Consider the following 24,985-nt stretch of genomic DNA (forward strand, 5'->3'; position numbering starts at 1 on the left):
TGGATGAGAAACTAGAAAAAAGGCAGGGAGAAGATAGAAGTTGAAAAGGTGAGCTGTAGGAGACAAGTGGAGCAAAATGACCTGTAAAGAAAATGCCTTGTTTGCTTCTCAGCCTTGGACTTGCAGCAGGGTCTTGGGGGACATGGAAGGAGACAATTGAAAGAAACAGAGACAGAGGTAAGAGACCCCTGGGGATGCTGACAATGGCAGCCTTTACCTTAACTTGTATTTTGATTTTGCTTTTTTCCTACCAGACTTTCCTGGGCCCTTCTGCCCCTTTCCTATGGGTACCTGCCAGAAGATGCCTTTAGAATTGTGGCAAACTTTCAGGCCTCAGTGGCCCTGCTTTGGGCCAACACTGCTTGTCCTGGCATTTACTCACAGAATGATGGGGTAACATTGGATGTTTAATTGGAAACTGTGTTAACTATATTCTTTCTATTCTCTCTATTGTACACTAAGTGTATCAACATTCTTTTCGATTGAAGATTCTATGCACTAGGAGTATGTTTTATGTTTTACAGTAGATGGCAGAACCCATTTAGAGCAAGAGGATTTGGGGGTCCTGGGATGTTCCCCATTCTTCCCACTAACAACAACAGGTTCTAGGGATCCAAAGATCCATAACCGTTCTTTGCTGTTTCTCAAAGATGACAGTGTACATCTGCCCATTCCATCATAGTTGCTCTCTTGCTCATAACTGAATTGTAGCAAACAATTTTTTTTCTGACTACAAGTAAGTCTTTCTTTTAAATACTTTAAATCTCAATTATTATATTTACTGTACCTCTTTGAAATTTTATGTGAAATTTTAAAATTGTATTTTAACTTTTGCAATTACATTTTTGTTCTTCCAAATGTGCACTTGTTCCATGCACCTTCTATGGACATTTTTGTCATGGCTTCCTGGCTAAACTCTGTACTCTGAGGAAATAATTCTATCAGTTTATTTTGTATCATTGCTAGAACCTATCAAAACACACTGGAAATTAAAGATGCTGAAACAATATGTGCTTAACAAAAAAGCTGAGTGCAATATGTTACTCTATTTCAATGGGTAAATGCCATTATTAATTTATTTTTTGATTTGGCAATTTTATGAGATGACCACTATGTTATAGTAAATTTTTTTTGAGTACTAATTTCCATTTCAATGTTAAATTCCATCACAGGTTTTAAATCTGGTTCTGAGATAAGATTTGATCTAGAAATCCTGAGTTTCTCACATATTTCTCTCTTGGACCTTCCTTATAAGTCTGCCATTTTATGGTATATTTCATTTTTTTAATAATAAATTTTATTTTTATATTCCCCCATACAATTGCAAACCCCCCATTCTGACCGCAATCCCTCCCCTCCCGCCCCCCACCCCCAAAAAGTGTCTCTGGTTCATAGTTTTTTGTTGATTTTGATTTTCACTTTCTTATAGTTATTCATTTTCCTGGTCCCTTATTTAAGTTTTCTAGATTCCTGCTATGAGTGAGACCATCCGGTATTTTTCTTTTTCTTTTTGGCTTATTTCGCTGAGCATGATCCCTTCCAGCGCCATCCATGTTGCTGCAAATTGCATGTGTTTATCTTTTTTGAATGCTGAGTAATATTCCATGGTATATATGTACCACATCTTCTTGATCCAGTCATCTATTTTTGGGCATTTGGGCTGTTTCCAAAGCTTAGCTATTGTAAATAGTGCTGCTATAAACATAGGGGTGTCAGGTGTTCTTTGGAATTGATGTTTCTGTGTCCTTTGCGTAAATACCTAGGAGTGGAATTGCTGGATCCTATGGAAGCTCTATGTTTAGTCGGTCCAGAAATCTCCACACAGTTCTCCATAGTGGTTGGACCAGTTTGCACTCCCACCAACAGTGTAGAAGAGTTCCTTTTTCTGCACAACCTCGCCAACATTTGCTGTTGCTAGTTTTTTTAATATGTGCCATTCTCACTGGTGTAAGATGGAATCTCATGGTAGTTTTGATTTGCATTTCCCTGATTACAAGTGATGTTGAACATTTTTTCATATGTCTGTTGGCCATTTGCATTTCCTCTTCAGAGAAGTTTCTTTTTAGCTCTTCTGCCCATTTTTTGACTGGATTATTTTCTTTGTTGTTGCTGAGTCTCATCAGCTCTTTACAGATTTTTGTGATCAGTCCTTTATCATTAGTGTTGTGTGCAAAAATGTTCTCCCAGTTGGTGGGGTTTCTCTTTGTTTTTGTTATTGTCTCTTTCGCTGTGCAGAAGCTCTTTAATTTGATGTAGTCCCAGCTGTTTATCTTTGCCTTCACTATCACTGCTTTGGGTGATGTGTCTGTAAAGATGTCTTTGATATGCAAATCACGTAGTATTTCGCCTATATTTCCTTCTATGTATTTTATGGTTTCAGGTCTTATGTCTAGTTCCTTAATCCATTTTGAGTTGATTTTTGTGTATGGTGTGAGGTAGTGGTCAAGCTTCATTCTTTTGCATGTAGAGACCCAGTTTTCCCAGCACCATTTATTTATTTATTTATTTTTTTTAATTTTTTTTTTTTTGTTGAAGTTTTTCAATTTTGCTGATCTTCAGTTTTTCCATTTGGGAATTTATATCATAGCTGATTTCTTTTTTTTTTAATTAATAAATTTTATTTTTATATTCCCCATACAATTGCAATCCCCCCATTCTGACCCCAATCCCTCCCCTCCCGCCCCCCACCCCCCAAAAAGTGTCTCTGGTTCATAGTTTTTGTTGATTTTGATTTTCACTTTCTTATAGTTATTCATTTTCCTGGTCCCTTATTTAAGTATTCTAGATTCCTGCTATGAGTGAGACCATCGGTATTTTTCTTTTTCTTTTTGGCTTATTTCACTGAGCATGATCCCTTCCAGCACCATCCATGTCCAGCACCATTTATTGAACAAACTTTCTTTGCTCCATTGCATAGTCTTTGCTCCTTTGTCAAAGATTAGTTGACCATAAATCTGTGGGTTTATTTCTGGATTTTCTATTCGATTCCATTGGTCTGTATGTATGTTCTTGTTCCAATACCATGCAGTTTTGATGATTATGGCTTTGCAGTATAGTTTGGAGTCTGGGAGTGTGATGCTTACATTTCCTTCTTTTTTTTTTTTTTTCAGTAGAGCTTTGGCTATTCAGGGTTTTTTGTGATTCCATATGAATTTCATCAATAATAGTTCTATTTCTTTGAAGAATGACATTGAAATTTTGATTGGAATAGCATTGAATCTGTATATTGCTTTTGGTAGGATGGCCATTTTAATAATGTTTACTCTTCCAATCCATGAGCAGGGGATGTCTTTTCATTTCTTTGTGTCTTCTTCTATTTCTTTTAACAGTGTTTTATAGTTTACTTTGTATAGGTCCTTTACCTCTTTTGTTAGATTTATTCCCAAATATTTGATTTTTTTTGTTTCGATAATAAAAGGGATTTTTTTTATTTCTTCTTCTTCAGATTTATTGTTTGTGTATAGGAAGGCTACTGACTTTTGCGTGTTGATTTTGTATCCTGCCACTTTACTGAATTGACTGATGAGTTGAATAAGTTTTTCTGTGGAGTTTTTGGGGTTCTCTATGTATATTATCATATCATCTGCAAAGAGTGATAGTTTGACTTCTTCTTTTCCTATTTGGATTCCTTGGATGTCTTTCTCTTGTCTTATTGCTCTGGCTAGGACTTCCAGTATTATATTGAAAAGCAGTGGTGAGAGTGGACATCCTTGTCTTGTTCCAGATCTTAATGGAATTGCTTTCAGCTTTTCACCATTGAGAATGATACTGGCTGTTGGCTTGTCATAGATGGCCTTTATGATGTTGAGGTATGTTCCTTGTATCCCAAGAATTTCAAGGGCTTTTATCATGAATGGGTGTTACACTTTGTCGAAAGCTTTCTTGGCATCTATTGATATTATCATATGGTTTTTATATTTCTTTTTGTTGATGTGTTGGATAACGTTGATTGATTTTCAGATGTTAAACCATCCTTGTGTCCCTGGAATGAATAATACTTGGTCGTGGTGAATTATCTTATGGATACATTGTTGGATTCTGATAGCTAAAATTTTGTTGAGGATTTGTGCATCAGTGTTCATTAGGGAGATTGCCTGTAGTTTTCCTTTTTTGTGTTGTCCTTATTCGGTTTTGGAATTAGTGTAATGTTGGCTTCATAGAATGTGTTTGGTATTGTCCCTTCCTTCTCAATTTTTTGGAAGAGTTTGTGAAGGATAGGCACTAATTCGTCTCTGAATGTTTGGTAGAATTCATTTGTAAATCCATCAGGTCCTGGGCTTTTGATTTTGGGGAGGTTTTTGATTACCATTTCAATTCTGCTGCTTGTAATTGGTCTGTTTAGGTGTTCTATTTCTTCTTTATCTAGCTTTGGGTGATTGTAGAGTTGTAGGAATTTGTCCATCTCCTCTAGATTGTTGAACTAGTTTCCATATAACTGTTCATAGTAGTTACTGATTATTCTTTTGATTTCTGCTGTGTCCGTTGTGATTTCTCCTCTTTCATTTATGATCCTATTTATTTGTGCTTTCTCCTTTTTTTCTTTGTGAGCCTGGCTAGGGGTTTGTCTATTTTATTTATTTTTTCAAAGAACCAGCTCTTGGTTTCATTGATCTTTTGGATTGTTTTTTTTAGTTTCAATTTCATTTATTTCTGCTTTGGTTTTTATTATTTCTTTTCTTCTATTGGTTTTGCGGTTTTTTGGTTGTTCTTTTTCTAGATCTTTGAGCTTCGAGATTAGGTTGTTTCTTTGAGTTCTTTCTTGTTTTTTGATGTGAGCTTCTATTGCTATATATTTTCCTCTTATTACTGCTTTTGCTGCATCCCATACATTTAGGATATTGGTGTCCTCCCTGTCATTCAATTCAAAGAATTTTTTAATTTCTTCTTTGAACTCCTCATTAGTCCAGTGGTCTTCCAGTAGTGTGGTTTCTAATCTCCATGAGGTAGGATAGTTCCTTGCCTTCTTTTTATGATTTATTTCTAGTTTGATGCCTTCATGGTCAGAAAAGATGGTTGGTATGATTTCAATCTTGGTGTATCTGTTGATGTTTGTCTTGTGCCCCAGTATGTGATCGATCCTGGAGAATGATCCATGTGCGCTTGAGAAAAATGTGTACTCCGTTTTTTTTGGGTTTAGTGTTCTATAGATATCTGTTAAGCCCAAATGCTCTAGGTCCTTATTTAGAGCTTTAGTTTCTTATTTTTTGTCTTGTTGATCTATCCATTGTTGATAGTGGTGTGTTGAAGTCTCCCACTACGTATGTGTTTTCTCTGATGTCTGTTTTCAGAGAGGACAACAGTTGTCTGATATATTTTGGTCCTCTTTCGTTTGTTGAGTATATGTTAATGAGTGTTATTTCTTCTTGAAGTATTGTCCCCTTGATCATAATGTAGTGACCATTGGGTCTCTTTTTATTTTTTTGAGTTTGAAGTCTGTTTTACCTGATATAAGTATAGCTGTTCCTGCTTTCTTTTTTGGTCCATTCGCTTGTAGGATTGTTTTCCATCCTTTAACTTTGAGCCTATTTTTATCTTTTGTAGCTAAATGTGTTTCCTGGAGACAGCAAAAGGTTGGGTTTTGTTTCTTTTTTTTTTTTTATAGAGGCATGTTTTTTTTATTTGTTTTGTTTGTTTGTTTGTTTGATTATACATGCACTGGGTACAGTCAGAAGCACAGGAGGGTGAGAGAATTCACCAGAGCCAGAGCGGGGAGCAGAGCAGGCAGAAGGACTGAAGTACACTGCTGAGGGGAGCAGCAGGTGGCAGGATAGGTCTGCGCGCCATGTGGGACCCTCCTCCGGTGGCCGGGGAGCAGCCGGGGATTGAATGGGCGCTGCAGAGGCCGCGGGCAGCCTTGCAACCCAGCGCTCTACTGCTGCGCCACTGTGGAGGCCCGGGTTTTGTTTCTTAATCCAGGCTGCAACTCTGTGTCTTTTTATTGAAGAGTTTAGTCCATTTACATTTAGAGTTAATATTGATATGTTAGCATCTGTATTTGCCATTGTGTTTGTCTTTCCTTTGATTTTATTTATTTATTCTTTTAATAACTTTTTTTTTTTTGGTCTTCTTTCGTTGTTATTCGTCCCTCTGAGGTTCTGGCTTTAGGATTCCTTGTAGTATTTTTTGGAGTGGCGGTTTAGTCATAATGAGATTCCGGAGTTTCTGTTTGTCTGGGAAGGTCCTTATTCTTTCTTCATAGAGGAAGGAGAGCTTTGCGGGATAGAGTATTCTTGGTTGGCATCTGTTTTCTTGGAGTCTGTTGACTATGTTCCTCCACTCTCTCCTTGCCCATAGTGTTTCTTCAGAGAAGTCTGATGTCAGCCTGATTGGTTTTCCTTTGAATGTTATCTGTTTCTTCCCTCTTGTCAGCTTCATTATTTTTTCCTTGTCCTGGATTCTTGGGAGATTTACTATTATGTGTCTTGCTGTATTTTTCCTTTCGTCGTGGAAGTTTGGTGTTCTTCTTGCTTCTTGTATATCAATTTTCAGCTCCTTCTTCGCATTTGGGAAGTTCTCTTCAATTATCTCCTGGAATATTTTCTCTGTTCCTACATCTCTCTCCTCTCCTTCTGGAATTCCTATAACTCTTATATTTCCTTTCCTCATGGAGTCAGATAGTTCCCGAAGTCTTTCTTTGTTCTTTTTCCTTCGTACTTCTCTTTCCTTTTCTGTTTAGGTTCTTTTTATTTCTGTGTCTTCAAGAGTACTTATTCGTTCTTCCATTTCATCTATTCTGCTTTCATTGCTTTTCCCAGAGTTCTTTAGTTCCTCCATTAATTCTTTGATCTCCTGCATTTCTTTTACTTCCCTCTTTAGGGACTCAATTTCATTCTTCTGACCATTGTTTTCCCTCTTTAGGGACTCAATTTCCTTTTTCTGATCATTGTTTTCCTTTATGACTTCTATCACTTTTTTAATCATGGCAATTTTAAATTCTCTTTCTGGAAGGCTCAGAAGTTCTTCCAAGTTACTGTCGTTGCAATCTGGGGGGTGGTTTTCTTTTTGTGGTGTGCTTCTTTCCTGAGGAGTTGTTAGGTTGCATGTGGTTCTTCTACTCCCTACTGTCTGTTTTCTAATTTGTCGTATGCATTGGGACACTGTGTTGCTCGTACTGGCCGGCATCTTGGGTGAGCTTCTCCGCTCCCCTCTGGCTCCTCCAGGAGCCATCTCTGGCTTCTGGGGGAGCTTTCTGCTGGTTTTAGGCAGTCTTTACTGAAGAAATGTCCCTGATCTAAAATGGCGAAGCGGGACGCAGTCCCTGTGCATCCAGTCTCAGGCACACTCTTCTGCGCTCCCGGTCTGCCCCGGACGTGGGTGCCTTTTCCCTCTGTGGGCTCAGACTGCTCTGGGTCCTCCAGAAGCCTTCTGCCCTTTTCAAGAAGTCTTTTCTTAAGAAATTTCCCTGTTCTATGGGGTGTTAGTGACTTTTTTTTCTGGTCGCTAGGTGGCGCCAGAGATCTCTCCTATTGTCCTTGGGGGGCTGCTTTTCAATGCCCCCCCCTCCGTGGGACAGGGAACAGAGCGAGAATGGTAGGGTAAACCTCAATGGCTTTGGGGTGCTGTGTCTGCCTTGTGCCCCACCGTTGTGGAGAACCCACGCCCCAAATTTCGTGCCCTGGGTCTCAGTTCCAAAGCCCTCTGGTCCAGGACGCGGGCTGTAGCCCAGTTCAGTGGCGCAGGAATGGCGCCTTTTGCACTCCGCTCCCGTGCCTGGGCACGGGGTTCCTGCTTACTCAGTGAGGGACTTTCACCTCAGTGAGGGCCTCCGCATGTCTCCCCGCAAGCCTTGGTTGCAGGCGCGGGGACCTGGGCAGCCGCTATCCCAATCCGTGTTTGCTTTTCAAGGGCGCCAAGCGGGACGCTTTTCCGCGCAAGCTTACCGGCAGCCTGGGCTGTGTGCAGGTTTCCTCCAGAGTCTCTTTGTTCTCTAATGGCACCGGGAGCCGTTCGCTCACCGCCGCAGGGAATCCTGCAGGGTTCTCCACAGCTCCCGTTCACGGGGTGTGGTGGCTGCAATAGTTCCTTTCCACTCCCAGTCCCGCTTGCTGCGTTGTTTGTTCTTGTTGGTCGTTTTAGTTTATTGTTTCCCTCCTCTCTGCTGGTCCGAGAGTGCTGACTCTGTGGGCGGGGGAGGAGAGCAGTGTTCTGCGCTTTCCTCCCTTCTAGTCCTCTTTTATGGCAACTTTCTTCTTCGGGTAGTTTGCTGGAGTCACCCGTTTATCTTCTGTGTCCCAGTTCTCACTGGGACCTGCCGCTTTTCCTCCCTATTCACTTTTTTTAATGGGAGATCTTACTCGCAGCGTCTCCTTGCCGCCATGTTGCTCCGCCCCCTCTTTATGGTATATTTCTAATTAAACTATATAAACTTCCTTCTCTGTAACTTGGGGAAATTATTCTTGTGAAAAAATATTTCTCCCAGAAATTCCCTTACATCTCAGAGCAACTTTCGGTAATCTCAAAGTGAACATTGCTGCATAGAGGTATTAGCCTGAATTGTATTTGAGTTCTCTATGCCTTCCACTGAACTGTGGCCTGATCCTGCAGAACACTAATATTCTCATCAGTTTCTCTGATTCCCACCATGTGACAATCATAACTTAATCTGCTCTTCGTTATAGGACCTTTTAGCATGGCATGCTATTTATTTATATCATCTGCTGAAATTTTCTTGACTATGTTATTCCCTTCAGAATTAGATTTTAGTGAGAAATAATCATCTTTGTCTCATGTTATGGGTAAAACCAGATTTCAAACCTTTGTTTTAATGTATAGTCATGCAGGTTTTGTTTGTTTCAGAAGATAAATTTTTCAGCAGCCACCATATTTGCCAATGTTTATCAGAGCTCTAGTGTACTCTATATTTTTAATATTCACAGACCCAGTGAAATTTGCTGCTTTTGTGCTTTAAAGGACAATGAGAACAAAGAACACATGAAAGCAGTGTCCCTGTGTGTGTGTTTATCTCTATGTTTGTGTGTATGTGCACATATGTGTCTCTTCATTAGCTATAAGTCTATATTGACTGTATGGCTCCTGTTCTGATATCTACTTTTTATTGGAATATATGCATCTACTTCTGGTCTACATATACATGAATTTAGCCTATCCTGGTTTTTCTTATCTTCAAAATAAGAGTTTTTGATTTAAACAACCTCTAAATTCTTTTCTAGTTACAATTTTGTATTTCCTTGGATTAGGTCTCCTTATCATCTTCATTTTTTATTTTTTTAAAGATTTATTTATTTATGCATGCAAGAACTGGAGTACAGGTCAGAGGTGTGGGGGGTGAGAGGATTCACCAGAGACAGAGTGGGGAGCAGAACAGGCACACTGGCTGAAATATACTGCTGAGGGGAGTAGTGGGCTAGACAGGAGAGGTCTGCTGTGCCATGTGGGTTTCTCTCTGGCTGGGGATCGAACTTGTGCTGCAGAGGCTGTGGATTGCTTCATAGTGCTGTGCTTAACCTCCTTGCACCACCAGAGAGGCCTTCCTCATCATCTTCTATTGCTTTATTATTGTTGTTATTCTTGGATGTATTTGTGTTTTCTTTTTCTATGGGACTAAGGCACTAAGTATAAATATATTCATAATAGAAGCAGAAACTCTGATTTAAAAAATATATTACTAAATAAGTATATTGATGCCTGAATATGGTTATAGTTATTATATCAAAGTTTGCTTTGAAAGTGGATTATTAACATACTGCTCTTACTAGCTAGCTACTTGAATGAGAAAAAGCAGAAGCTGATGATAAAATGGTCTCATTAAAGTGGGATTTGGCTTTACTCTGAATGTCAAGTGTATAGATTCAGGCTTAGAGTAAATCTGGGCCCTTTGGCAGTTGCACTATCTATGATTTTGCTCATCCCTCTGGACTTCTTTTTTCTGTACTCTGTACTGTTATTTATTTCCTTACAGCTTTACATAGCCTAATTATGAGCTCCTCAAAGATATAAATCATGTCCATATTTTAATTAAAGTTTTCAGTAAATTCAGGATGCTTCTATAGACTAGCAATCATTCCAACATAATATAAACGGTATCAACTGACTTTAAATTTTTTAAGCCTTAAAACTTTGCTGATTACCAATCTCATTTTAAGAAGTTCCATTTGCTGGTAACCAAAATTGAGGAATCTTGTGAAATCTTGCTATTTAATTTAGCCTCTTTTATTTTTTTCTCTGTTTCTTAGTAATTGGCCTGGAGACAGTCTATCTTTGCACACACTATCATTTGCTACCTAGCAAGGATTCACAGTAATCATATTGGGTCATAACACCTAGAACTGCTCCCATTCCCCCTTTTCCTAGAATTTATTTCTCTTATACTGGTAACTTTACACTCAAGTGTATCTGAAGGTCATCAAAACAGGGTTGGCTTCTATTTACAAAGTTAGCTTGTATTTTGTTTTTTTTTTTAAAAAAAGATTTATTTATTTATTTATGTATACAAGAGCTGGGGTACAGGCCAGAGGAACAGTTGGTGAGAGGATTCACCAGAGACAGAGTTGGGAACAGGACAGGCAGATTGATGGAAGTACACTGCTGAGGGGAGCAGTGGGTGAGTCAGGAGAGGTCTGCTGCGCTATGTGTGTTGCTCCCTGGCTGGCTGGGGGATTGAACACATGCTGCAGAGGCTGCAGATTGCTTTATAGGTTGTGTCTTAATCCCTTGTGCCACCAGGGGGTTCCTGTATTATGGATTATTAATTACTCTCATGCAGGTTATAACAGAGGACAATAGTTCATTAAGATAATCTTTATCAAAATATAAGCTCCATGTGAAAGATTTTATAAGTTTAATTCACTGATATTTTCCAAGTGCCTAGAGCAAAATTTCACATATAAAGTCTCTTGCTCTTCACTGAGGGGAAGAAAGGGGCTGGGACTTGTGATACCCTAGAAACAAGGAATGCTTAAGTCTCAGATTTTAGTTTCTAAATACCATTCTCCATGGAAAGGAATCAGACCTCCTTGGAGGAATGGCTGATTCCAGAACTAGACAGAGAAAAATAAAGTGATGCTACAGTATCCCATGGCTCCTGACCATAAGGAAATGCTAAAAAAAAAAATTAAGGACTGATAAATACTAAAAGGACCTATTAGCTCTCCTGAAAGTGTTCTCAATGCCAATAGTAGAACACTTTGAACAACAAAATAAGTAACAGTAATATTGAATTACCACCAAAATAAAATAAACACTCATGTGTAAATATGTTGTAACAACAAAATAAGTTAGTAAGTAGAGGAGATAGATATCCTATACATAGGAATTTCAAATATTAGGGGTAGAAGAAACCTAGTAAATGAAAATTACCTTCCTGTCATGGATGCAGAAAAGAGTGAACAAGTTTAAGTAGAAAGAGAATATTTATATAGTTTCCCAGTGTATCTTACAAAATATTTACTAATCAATAGGGGAAATTAACAGCTTTACAAAATTCTAGCAGATGCTATTTTTGCCATATGGACATCAAGTACTCCTGATATGATACATTGAGAAAGGAAAAACATCTCTGCGATCTTTCCTGATAATTCAAAACCTCAATCTAAACAAGAGAAAATATCTAATACAAATTGAGTGACAGTCTACAAAATAGTTGAGGAGTACTTTTCAAAAGCGTTAAGTTCTTTTAAAACGATGGCAAGCTTGTGAGATTCTCCTCAATTGGAGGGGAAATTAAGGCGATATTCCAGCAAAATGTAATGTGGGACTCTGAATTATTATCCAGAACAGAAAAAGGAGAACATTATAAAAAAATGAAAATTCACATGCACTATGTATTTTAGTTAAAGTACTGTATCAATGTTACTTTCTTATTTTTGCTATTCTCTGATTAGATAAGTTGTTGATATAAGGAAAATTTCATTGAAATGTATATAAAAGTTCTGTATATTGTTCTATAATTCTTCTGTAAATCTAAACAAAATCTAACATGAAAAATTTTAAAAATGCTCCTAGTTACCCTCGTCTTCTTTCTCAGAAATGGTCCTAACAGTCCTGAGAAGGTTGGGAGTTATTCCATGGTACCTTATGGAACAGGTAGAGAATGGAAAAGCCAGTCCAGATAACACATAAGCTGCTCTCTAAAAGCTTCCTGACAGTTTCTATTCCCTTCAGAAACAGGCATAGCCAGAAGAGAAAAATGAGCAGAAGGAGAAAGTCAGAGAAGCTTATCTTCTTTTCATGCCCAGAAGAAAGAAGAAAGGCAGCTCTTAGGAACCAGAGGCGAGAAAAACTGAAGGCAGTGTGTTATTCCCACACTTTCTCTCTTTCTTTTAAAATAAAATAATTATTTTAATGTCAAAGGAATACTCTTCAAACAATAAAATCTAGGCATTGTACTAAATAGCAATTCAAACAAGAAGTTCAGCATATTATTTTACTCTTGTTCATCATAGATGTTTAAATAGAATAAAAGCAAATGGCAATGTGATCCCCTCACGGAAAAGCAGATGATAGGAATAACATTGCCTGTCATATTAATTAATGAAAGTAAGGTTTCCAAAGAGCAGAGATGATATGGATTTTAAATCATCTTATTAGAACATACAGGGGAAGGATTTTGATTTACGTGTATATTTGAGTCTAAAAATTATCAATTGTTTCTTCACTGCATTATTTTCATCTAAAAATCAAACAGAATGGGAAAGGTACAGCGGGAAAGAATAATGTGCACATTTACATTCTGACCTATGACTATCATCAGCAAGTAGTTTAAGCAAAGGTAAAATTCACTAAGTTGCAGAGTAATTAATGATGTCTCCACCTAAATCACTGGCAATTGCTCATGCTCTGAAGTGGATGACTCTTTTTCCTCTAAGTACCACAGCAAAATTAATAAATTCTGAAATGTACAGGGACAAGCAGATAAATTGACTGAATTAGGCTGTAGTGGGCACTGTGACTAACAGTAGAGACCAGGCCTCTGCAAAATGGCAGCCAATAACAAGTAAGAGCTAATTGTTACCTTGCAGAAAGTAAGCACTGTCTTTGTGGATTTTTTTTTTCCCCCAAGAGGATGTAAAACATAAAAATAAAAATAAAAAATCTCTCGAAGTAGTGATTTCTTTCTCACAGGTTTGTTATTGCTCCTTTGTGTGGATAGTTCTTGCTTCTCTATCAATGACAGGCTAGGTAGCAGAGATAATGAGATAATAGAGAGTAAGAGTATGGTCTGTTTCTAGTGAGTGCCATATGCTTCTTGGAAATTAAAAATTAAACAATCTCCAATCAAATAAGAATGAGTGATGAAGGTTTTTTTTTTAAAGATTTATTTATGCATGCAAGAGCTGGGGTACAGGACAGAGATACGGTGGGTGAGAGGACTCACCAGAGACAGAGTGGGGAGCAGAACAGCCAGACTGACTGAAATACACTGCTGAGGGGACTAGCCAGCATGATAGGAGAGGTCTGCTGCACCATGTGTGTTTCTCCATGGCTGGCTGGGCATTGAATTTGTGCTGCAGAGGCTGTGGATTGCTTCATAGTGCAATGCTTAACCCCTTGCACCAGGGAGACCCCTGAGTAATGAAGGTTTAAGGAAAGTTTTATAATAGAACACCTTAAGCTAATTTATACAGTAAACACATGGACATCTCCAAGTGGAGACTATTGTATTTAATTTTTCCTAAACTTTGCAAAGATGAAAATGTATTTCATATTTTTGGGAATATCAAAATGCCATGCATCTAAATACTGATATATCTGTATTTATATATTACCAATATAAATATGAAGTTTTGTTTTCTGGGCATTTTTGTATGTTTTAACACACGTATATCCATGCCTTTCCTTTGTCTTCTCATGTTTCAGAATTGCCATCTGAGTTTGATAAAGTGTGACCAGCAAATTGTTTTACCCTGGGCAAATATGAATAGTAATCTTGAGTTGGGTTAAAGCAGATGTTTGCAGAGCCTTTGCTCACATTTCTGATTTTGGTACTCCAGTCTGCTCTTTATGCCATGATTATGTCTCAGTACTCTGTAATCATGCCTCATCAATTCATGCTGGTTCAATGTATCCTTAGCGGTTTTCTTTTGTGAACCTCACTTGTCAATGCCCTACTCCAGCTGGATTTGGTAGCCTGCTGAGATTCAATTCTCTGCACATATCCTTCTAAGTGCAATTGTCATTTCAACGTATTTGGATACGCTTATATATGTATATACACTTTCCACTCTTTTGTTTGAAACAAAATTTCCATGCTATTGACTATCCACATTTGACATGTGTGAAAAGTGAAATCTACTGAGATGCAATAAAAGCTTTCAACTGATAATATCTTGAATTTAGTTTCACATATTAATTATAGGAACTTCAAAGTTCAACCATACTTAATCTCAGTTTCTTTATCTGTGAGAAGAGGAAATCATACTAAATGAATGTTGAAGTGTCTCCTTTCTTTCAAATATTGTTATTTATGCAGGCAGTCGATCTCAGATTGATAAGGTATTAGAATCACCTATAGAATTTGCTAAAAGACAAACGTAATGCCCCAATGCCAACTATTTGATTTGGTAGGTCTAAATAGGGTAAGGGGTGAATACCATGAATTTGCATTTCTAACAAGTTCTCTGAATGAAGATGTATTTTCAGATCACACTTTTCATAGTACTACTTTATAACACATTGGGCATCAGCATTATATGTTTAACTTTGCATAATGTGCTTACTGAATATCACTTTCTGATTCTACATGACTTTACTACTTTACAATATTGCATATGTTGGGCACATAAGGCTCAATAATTTGGCTGTAGGAGTAAGAAATTTGAACTCTTTCAAACTTGAGTTTGAATCTCATTAATCTTTGTGAATCCTTTGAACCTCAATTTCTTCATTTCTAAAATAAGAAGGTTAATGCTTCATAAAGGTGTAATAAATTGTAAATATAGGCATTGCATTTAGATTTCAATTCTTCCTTCATCATTTTCCTTCCAACCCCCATTCTTATTTTACTTCGAAGATCATTTCTCCACAAATCAGGTAGCTAGCATGTAACAGAGTTTAATTATTTCAATATTCAATAGATGACTATTTGTCTAAGCATCATTTACAAATGATAAGGAGACAAAGTGATACGAAAATCAATTGAAAATGGAGTCCAAAGCACTAATTTTTGGAAATTTTCATTCTAATAAATATCATAGAGGCACAAAGGAAGGATTCAAAGCTTCATCTTGCAGTTTGGGTGGGGGGAGGGGGGTGAATTCGTAGTGCCAAAGCATGCATCCTCAACAAGATTCTGCTTCTACTGTTCTTTAAAATGTGTTTGAGCAACCAGTTAAGAAAGATATTTTAGAAAGTGGTAAGAGCAGAAGTAAAATAATAGAGGCATGAAATATATGTTCAGTAAAATATATATATATATATATATATATACTTAGATGTGTATATTTTGAGTTTTATCAATGTGTAACAGATAAAATAAAGAGCAAAGTCACTTTCTTGCCCATGATTATACAATTAGGGCAGATTTCAGCAGAGATGACTCTCTGCCCCCATCAGCATCACTAGCATTACCAGCAGATGGACTTGGTGACTGGCTGGCTGGGATCTCAGTAGGAGTTGTTAGCTAGAGCTTGGTGTCATTTTTTTCTCCTCCATGTGGACATTTCCATGTGACTGGGCTTCCTTTCAACTCAATTGTAAAAACTAGTGTTACAAGAAGGTGAAAACAAAAGCAGGAGATCATTTTAAGCTTGGCTTATCTTAGCCATCTTTATAATGCCTTGAGTTCCAATGTCCTTATCTATATTAAATGATACAAGTTAATATCATGAAAATGTTGTGAGGGCTAATGTATGCAAGCTAGGGGATAATGATTAGGTATCAACTAAACAGAACTACTTCTGCTGTATTTTGTTGGTAAAATTTAGTCATGAGGGTAGGGTGATAGTGGTAGGAACTGGGCTACACATCTCAAAGAATAAAACAAAGAATTGGTGTCTATCTGTTATTAACACAATGAGAAGGAGAGTATCAGAGCTAATAAAGTTACAGAGATCAGAATATGAAGAACTTTATAACTATAAACTAGGCTAAGTGCCAAACTTTTAATCTGATGATGCAAAGAAATCATTTCAAACACATGGAGTGATATTTGGCTTTTAGATTATTTTGACAGATTTGTGAGTTTGGGTTTGAGAAGGGTACAACTGAAGTAAAGGAGATTAGTTTCAAGCTGTGTTAATATTGTGGATGCCAGGGCATAAAAACAAAACTTCGGAGATCAATTAAAGCGAAGAAAGTGACATAATGGAGACAGAATTTTAGAAACTAGACATAGAGGTAGAAGATGAAGGGGTATGTTTATGCTCTGATTATTCAAGAGATTAAATTTAATCTCTTGTATGAATGAATACTTACTCTTGTAGTATGAATACTTACATCCATTCTTCTGAATCATGAACACTGGGCATCTTTCCATTGTATGAAAATATTCTATCTTGTATTTTCATTTTTTTCCTCAGGTATTTTCTGGCTCCCTCGTGACTCTGTTTAACCCATTAGTTGAGTACATAATTTCCATGTATTTATGGATTTTTCTAGTTTTCCTTCTGCTATTTTTAATTTCATTCTGTTATTATCAAAAATTAATTTTGCATGACTTCAATATTCTTGAATTTGTTGAGACTTTTTTTTGACTAATACAGTCTAATCTGAGAGAATGTGCTATGCACACTTGAGAAGAATGTGTATATGTTGCTGTTGGAATGTTCTAGATGTGCTTGTTATGTTTACAAGGTCCATAGTGTTGTTAGGTCACCTGTTTACTGATTGATCTTCTGTCTGGCTTTTTTTTTTTATCCATTATTGGAAGTGTAACATCAAAGTTTCCCATTATTAATGTGTGATTGTCTATGTGACCCTTTGGTTTTATCAACATATGCTTCATATATTTAGTGGCTATAAGGTTTGTTTTATAGTTATAATTTTAATTTCTTTTTATTAAATTGACACTTTGATCATTATATATTGTCCATATTTGTCTACTCCAATAGCTTTGTCTTAACTTTTCTTTCCACCTTAAATTATTATAGTAAACCTTGCTTTCATTTGGATCCTATTTGCATGGAGCAATCCTTAGCTTTAAAGTAAATTTCTACATTATATATAGTTGGATCTTGTTTTATGTTTTTAATTCATAAACTAGTGTATGTCTTTTTATTGGGTCTTTTAATTCCATTGGTTGTATTTTGCATTTAAAAATAACAACTGATAGGGAAGGGCTTACTATTGACACTTTGCTAATTGTTCAGTGTTTGTCCTAAAGCTTTTTTGCCTTTTATTTCCTCTCTCACTGCTTTCTTTTACATTTCATTGATTTTTTTGTTGTTGTAGTAACAATCTTTGATTACCTTCTCATTGCCTCTTGTGTATATTCTACAGATATTTTCCTTGCAGTTACCACTACAATCACATAAAACATATTGAAATTACAGTATTCTATTTTACACTTACAACATCTTAATTTCACTCACACGTTATAACTACTCTTTCATAGCTTCACCCTCTTTGTTATTGATATATTATATATTACATCTGTTCATATTACATAACCATTAAAATAGATTTTTATTCATTTAAAATATTTTTGTCATTTAAATTCTATGTACCAAATTTGCAATACTGTAGGTTACTAGGTTGCAATACTATAGGTTACTGTGGAACCACATTCTTGTATTTGACTTTATATTGCTGCTCAGCATTTGTTTGTTTCAACTCCAAGGGCTCACTTTATTATCTCATTGTAGGAAGGACTTGAGTAAGGTGCAAGAACTAGACTTATGGCCACTGCAGCAAATTATGGAGCTGCAATGGCCTAACCCTGAAAAAAGAGAATGTGTGGCAAGTTTGAGAAACAGCACAGAGTTTAATGCAACTGGTGTGCAGTGATAGAGGAAGATAGTGAGCTGTTTGTCAGAAATGCAGTAGAATGCAAGGGTCTATCTGAAAGAGAATGCCCGTTTTTCAGGGAAGCCCCTCCCCCAGAGGAAGAGGTTTCAGACAGCAGTAGCCATTTTACTTGCTTCTCAGCTTCTCTTCCCCTGCTGGCCAACATTCCTGAGAAAATGATTAACCATATCAAATGTTGTTTGTTGCCTTTTATTGTGAATTGAAACTAACAAAAATGTCTGAGATTTTTATTACCAGACAACCATGCAGATCTTGGTGGCAGATCTAGATACCAGTATAGATGGCAAGTAGTTGCAGTGTGGCAATCCTGTACACTGAGATCCAGAAGCCCAGGAGTAACCTCAAGGAAAGCTGCCATAACACAACTTAGCAAAAGTACATCCTCACATCACTATAAATATCACTCATATGGGAGTTGAGATGGTTTCTTGGGACAGGAGTGGGGTTATCTGCTCACAGTACTGGTCTCTAAACCTTTCTAACTCCAGCCCTGTCTCTGCTATTTGACCTGCCAGGGATGAGTAGCTGGAGGTGAGTATGGGCAACATATCCAGTAGAGCCTTGTGCTTCAGCATTGTTGTAATGGGAATGGCTTGGACAATGAGAATAGAGTAATAACAAAAATATTATCTGGTTTATTGAGGAAGTAAGTATTAAAAAATTCATGCTTGATAAGCACTGCCTAGGCAAGAGAGGAAGTAAAACCATCTTATGTAGATGGGAGGGCGCCTATGCAAACACTGAATCTTCCTCTGTAAAGGGAATGATTATTACTGATAATTTCTCTTCATGTCTTTAGTGGGCTCAGCTATGAGATAAGATAGAAAAAGGACTTTGGAGGCATTTTCCCCCTTTTGATCATGGGGTTTAGCGTTCCAGTATGTTTCATAAAGATATTAATATTTTTTTATTAAATGGTGGATGATTTTTAAAGCAGAACCTGCAGAAGTTCTAACAACTTAAATCTTGGATCAACATAAAATAGAAATTTTTTTTAGTGAAACTGCATCAAGCACAAAGTATATGACAATTCCAAACTTCTAACAACCAAAGTAGCATGAGAATTTCTAATGACCAATGTGTAAACACTTTATAGAATGTTCATGGATAGGCCAGTTCCCAGAACTGATTTTTTTGTTTTGTTTTTAATTTTAGAGGGCTTACTATAAAGTGGTGGTGACTTCAAGTTGAAAAAAAAAAAAAAAACAACAAAAACAGCCTTAAAAAATGGACTATAATTTCTCTTTTCACATAAACCACCTAAAGTCTTAAAATTATTCTTGAATGAACAAAGATGATCTTTTAGTAATTTATTTTTAAAACCTCTAGGGAATCCTTTAGCATATTCATATGCTAATAATCTACACCAGTAGAAACATGTTTAGTTTCTTATTTATTAATATTCTATATCTTAGAAAGATCTTTGCTTATACTCCATGACAGAGAATAATAATCACTTCATGGAAGTGCCCTTAAAGTCAGTATAACATCACACAGAGATAAAACAAATTGAAAATGAGCATGTCAAGTAGATTAAATTCTGTTAAGGATGGAAAATACTACAAAGACTGCTTGATTTTTATTTTTATTGCGAAATTTGTCATTAATATGCATAATGTTTGTTCTTATAAGAGAACAAGGAACTTTCATAAATTCTCAGTTATGTTATTTGTGTGGGGAAAGATTTTAGTTATCTTTTTTCAGTTAAAAAAGGTTTCTAAGCTTCTTGTAGATGTATGTTTAATGTTAATGGTTTGTTAAGGGATATTTAAATTCAGAGTGGAATATATTTGATACAATGCTTACATATGGAGTAATGATAAGCTTAAACTTGAGACTTTGTTTCATTTGGTAATTTTTTAGTAATCATGGAATTTATATTTTCACGTTTCTATATACCTAAACTTGTATACATGTATCACAGGTATCTATCATCCATTTATCTTTTTATCTATCTAGAAAGAGATTTACATGTACACATACACAAACACAAACATATATTATATAAATGATGTGTAATTTCTAGAAAATTATATAAGCGACTATTAAACATAGTCATTTGGGACAAGGATAGATTCCATAATTAGGAATACAGATTTTTCATTAATGCATTTTTTAGTATTTGAAGTCTTTTGCCTTTATATAGCACACAGTTTATACATTATTTTGAAATAAAATACTGTAAATTAATTTTAAAGGAATTATCACTAATAATTTGTTGTATATTTTAATAGACATTAAAAAAAATCATATTATGAGTGGTAAAGGCCACTTCTCTGACTTTTCTGGATGACCCTTTCTAACAATCTCATTTTCTTCATAACAACAGACAAGGAGATTGATGATGAGTTGATAATAGAATTGAATATTTTTCTCTTCTTTCCTTGATACATTTTGGAGACTGAAATTTGGCTAAGAAGTATTTGTCTGTATCGCTTGTTCAGAGACAAGTTACTATGTTGAAGGAGCTAGATATAACTACATTTCCTTCTGAAATCTTTACTGTTTGTGTCTCCTTTGGTAAGTTAATAGCTCTTTTTTAGTATCAATTTCTTTACATAAAAAATTTGAATAATAACACTATTAGTTACTGCTATGATTAAAGAAAGTAATGTACAGAAAGCACCTGGAATACAGTAGCATTTAATAAATGTATTATATCTTGTATTAAACTTGATGTATTATTTTCCTTATTTCATTAAGACTTCATTTAAGTAAAGATTGCTGTGCCTTATATGTCATTAGGGCTTTCTTGGCCTATAGGTCTTCTAGCTCTACAGCTTTCTTTTTGTATTTTTTCTTTTCCAGTGAAATGGTATAGTAAGATTGTTATTTTTCAAGTCTTGCTTCAGGTGCTTGCACACACAAAATCTTGTGAAATTTCTTCCAACGTTTGTAAAGATAAGACACATGAGAATGCAGTCTATTGCCACAGGATGATATGAACATAGCTTGTTCCTTTTCTGCTCCTCACCTTGGCAAGTGCAAGTCACAGCTGAGTTTGCAGTTTGATTCATTGAGACCTCAGCTTGACTGGTATTAACTTTAGGACCTTTTTTCTGGAGGCTCTGTGAGTTCTTCATTCTGTTGACATATTTATGGCTTGCTGTATTACATGTTGTATATTTTAATGTTTATTCTGTGTCCTAGAGACTTTAGAAATCACATACCAATTTCTAACACTTTGTTATTGCACTAAAATACCCAAGTCTTTATTGATATTTGCAAGATAAAATTGAGATTCATTGTGTGTTTGACCTGCTCACTTCTATAATGTGTTTTAAAATATAGTTTAAAAAAATCTCTCCATCTTTCTTGATAAATCATGACACTCTAATTTTATATCATTTAGTTCAGACCTATATCAACTGGCACAAAACCACAGGTAAATATGTGATCAGAGTTAAGTTAAGTTACATCTTTTTGAATCTTTGCTGATGGTCCATTGGAAAGCTAATGACAGGAGTCAGAAGTATATCTGAAGAGTGTCAGATCAGAGAGCACTCAAGGTTCTATGATAAAAGAAAGATTTAATGACAGGAATAACTGCGGGTAATTTTGTAATTATTCTTCATTAGCAGATTATACTTCCTTTATTTTATAGAATTATTAAAGTATGTTAATCCTTTCTCTATTCTTTCCCCCTCTTTAATTTCTATTTTCTCTTGAATTTTATTTGTATGTATGTATGTATATCCAACTTGCATACATTAGTAATTAGTTATGGTGTATTGTTGAAATTTCATCACTGTTTGCCTACTTGCTGTCTTAGTACTTTCCTCAAATCTTAGGCTGGAGGGCTTGTTGATACAAATTTACATTTCCTGTACAGCACTTTAACAGAATGACTCTAATAGCAAGGGAATCATAGCTCTGGGCAGTTCCAGCAGAGGAACTTCATTTCTGCATAGTTTATTTTCCGTGTTAATGAGGTGGTTGCCCAGGGAGCAAGGTTTCTGCATTTAGCTTTATGATTGACCTGGCTTTCTTGCTAGCTACGCTTGTATCTGTTTTGTAGCCAAGCCAAATCTCCTTTGTGGAGTCAGGGAAAACCCAAACCACTTTGTCAGTCACTGCATATAATCCTGTTCAGCTGCTTTTGATGCTCTGTAGGTAGAAAGCTTCTAATTCTTTCTCTAACCTATGGTCAACCCATGCCTTGGGGCACATATGCTCTAAATTAGGACAAGTTAATGTGAGCTGCAAGGATCTCTGAGTCTTCCCAGGGTGACACACTGCTTTCGTAGAATGTGCAGTTACAAGGTGATTCTCTATGTGTGACCCCAGTTTAAGTTATTTGAATGCTGCTACTAAATGTTGAAATACCTGCATCTGGTGATTCTCTCATTTTGTAAATTTTTTCTTCAGGTGATCTCATCTACATCCGTAACTTTATCACCTATTGCCAAACCCATCATAAATTATTTTATCCATTCAATAACCTCCTATGTCCAACAACTTGGCTTTTCATACTATATCTTTTAAAAAAATATCTCTGTGTTTAGAATTCTGTTTATTGTCTCCCCTTTTATCTATAGTCCTTTCCCAACACTTGTATAATAGGAAATGACACCTTTTTCATTTGAATTTTATTTTTATTTCACAGACATCCAGGAGTCAATACAAGCTTTATAGGTGCCTCTCTTCCTTGCTGAAACATATCACAATATCCTATTGACTATAACATTTTAAATTGCTGAAAAAAAAAATCTCTTCATGACCATCACCCTAATGCAAATAATCAATCTGTATCCCTTTTACTTTTTCAACAGTTTCAAAGTACTTTATTTGAATTTAATTTGGCCTAGATCTTAAACTCTGTAAGTTATTTCAGTAAAACTCAGGAAGAACTAATAACAAGTTATGCTTACATTTCTCGACTTTTTAATGAAGCATTTAGTGTATTTTACTAAATACTATAGTTTGATGGAGTTGCTTGTCCTAACACATAGCCACACTCCACTTTGGCTATTAGTGTCTATTTCATGAAAAATTAATACCGTTTTTGGTGTTGCGACTTAACCCCTTACACCAGCAGGGAGGTCCCTATCCTTATTGCTATTCCACGAACACCCTGGGTATGCTTCAACCTCAAAGTACTTTATGTTCACATCTCCACCTCCCAGCCTAGAATTCTTTCTCCATGGCCTGCTCACATGGTCTGTTCTCTGACCATCTTTAGGCCTTACTGAATTGTCTCCCTTTTAGTAAGGCCTTTACCAACCAAAGCTCCAAAACTACAGCTACTCTAATACCATTATTCCACAACTCCTTACTCACTTTAGTTTTTTTCCTAAGCTTTTCTAAGATGCTTCCCTGGGAAAGCAGAGGGTTTTCTGCTTTGTTTACTCTTCTATCACCTGGAATTGGGCTTATGACATAAACGTGACTCAGTCCATATTTCTCTGAGCTCACCTTCATGAGTGAACAATAATGAATGCAAATGAATGAATGATAAAGTACAAAAGCTAAGAATTTGGATCTGGATAGATGTGAGTTTAAATTGAAGGTCAATCATTTTAAAATTTTAGGTAAAGTATGGCCTATCTAAGCTTCAATGTCCTTTGGAAAATAATAATACCTTTTAATATGAACATAACAATGTAGCTGATGTTATTTTATAACATCCTTACCATTGCTCTTAAGATTTAGCAAGTATATTGGTAATTTAAATTTGTCTCATAGACATAATATGAATATGTTGAGATTGCTTTTTATTTCTACCATATGTTTTGTTACATTTACTAAGTTAAGAAATGTGATCATTATCTAAAATACAAAAGTTTTTAAAAACTGTATTAGCAATTTTTTGTCAAATTCTGAAATATTTAGAGATTTTCTATGGATATATTTTTAAATGGCAAAGTCTTTTTTTTCATCGAAACTTTAGGCTATAAAATATCAGAAGGATATGATGTGTTCCTCTATATAATCCTGTCAAGTTTTCTTAAGGTTCAGCCTTTACCTTTCTTTGAGCTCACTTGAATGGAATCTCATCATATAAACTTCATGACCTTTTGCACAGAATATTATGTTTCTTTGGCTTGCTAAAACTAAAAACCCTAGATTTTTTTTCAATTGTTCACTTCATTGCAAGCCAACATAGATTAACATACATTTTATTTGAAAAATATAGTATTATTTCTTGGAACATATTTAACCTAAATATTGCAATGTTGGATATAGGATTTTAGAAAAGAAAAGGAAACTATTTTTGGTATTATTTACATTCTACATTGAGGAAAATATATCTCTTCTATTGCCAGATGTTAATGAGAATAAATCTAACATATTTAAGGATAAAAATAATTCAAGAATAATGGTTCTTACATTTTTGAGGAAACATAACCTATTTTTGAGATTTTATCTAAAAGATAAAAAAGGTAAAATATAAACTAAAAATAGATATTTGGTTTGATGGGAATTTTGTTTTTAAACATTTTGACAAAGCAACCAATTATGGAAAGAACAATGCATATGTTTTCAAAATTTGCTTTTTATTTTTCAAAGATTTATTTATTTTTGCCCAGAAGAACATGGGTATAGGCCAGAGGTGCAGGGGGTGAGAGGATTCACGAGAGACAGAATAGGAAGCAGAACAGGCAAATTGAATGAACTACACTGCTGAAAGGAGTAGAGGGTGAGACAGGAGAGGTCAGCTGTGCCAGGTGGGTTAGCTGTCTGGCAGTGGATCAAACTCAGGCAGGCCATGGCAGTGATAGCCCTGAGACTCAACTGCGAAGCCACCAGGGAGGGCCCCTTTTACAAAATTTATGAAAATTTGTTTTAAAAAATAGCAAATATAATCATGGTAACATTTATTTCCTTAATATATTTAACCAGTAGCTTAAAGTATGAATGATAGTGGCTAACATTTATGCCATTTGATAAAACACAGGAGGACTCAATAAAACACTCCTGTTAGGTTTATTTTTTTTTATTAAAGAGTATATATTTTAATCTGCCATTCATCATCATAACATGCTTTTGAGAGCTTGAAAACAGCATGACTTTTTATTCCAGCTTTATTTATTTTAATCTGCAACCTACAGAGAATTTACAT

General features: G+C 35.8%; 1 long non-coding RNA gene across 1 annotated transcript in view; it reads left to right on the plus strand.

The window, feature by feature from the left end:
- Positions 1–158: 158 nt before the first annotated feature.
- The window catches only part of LOC129146494 (uncharacterized), a 133,425-nt gene continuing 108,598 nt past the window's right edge, over positions 159–24,985 (plus strand). Inside the window, exon 1 of the long non-coding RNA XR_008553303.1 lies at positions 159–177. This is a non-coding gene — a long non-coding RNA (uncharacterized LOC129146494). The remainder of the gene's footprint in view (positions 178–24,985) is intronic.

The sequence above is a fragment of the Talpa occidentalis genome, unplaced genomic scaffold (genome assembly GCF_014898055.3).
Source record: "Talpa occidentalis isolate TD23 unplaced genomic scaffold, MPIMG_talOcc4v2.1 talOcc4.2, whole genome shotgun sequence".
Lineage (NCBI taxonomy): Eukaryota > Metazoa > Chordata > Mammalia > Eulipotyphla > Talpidae > Talpa > Talpa occidentalis.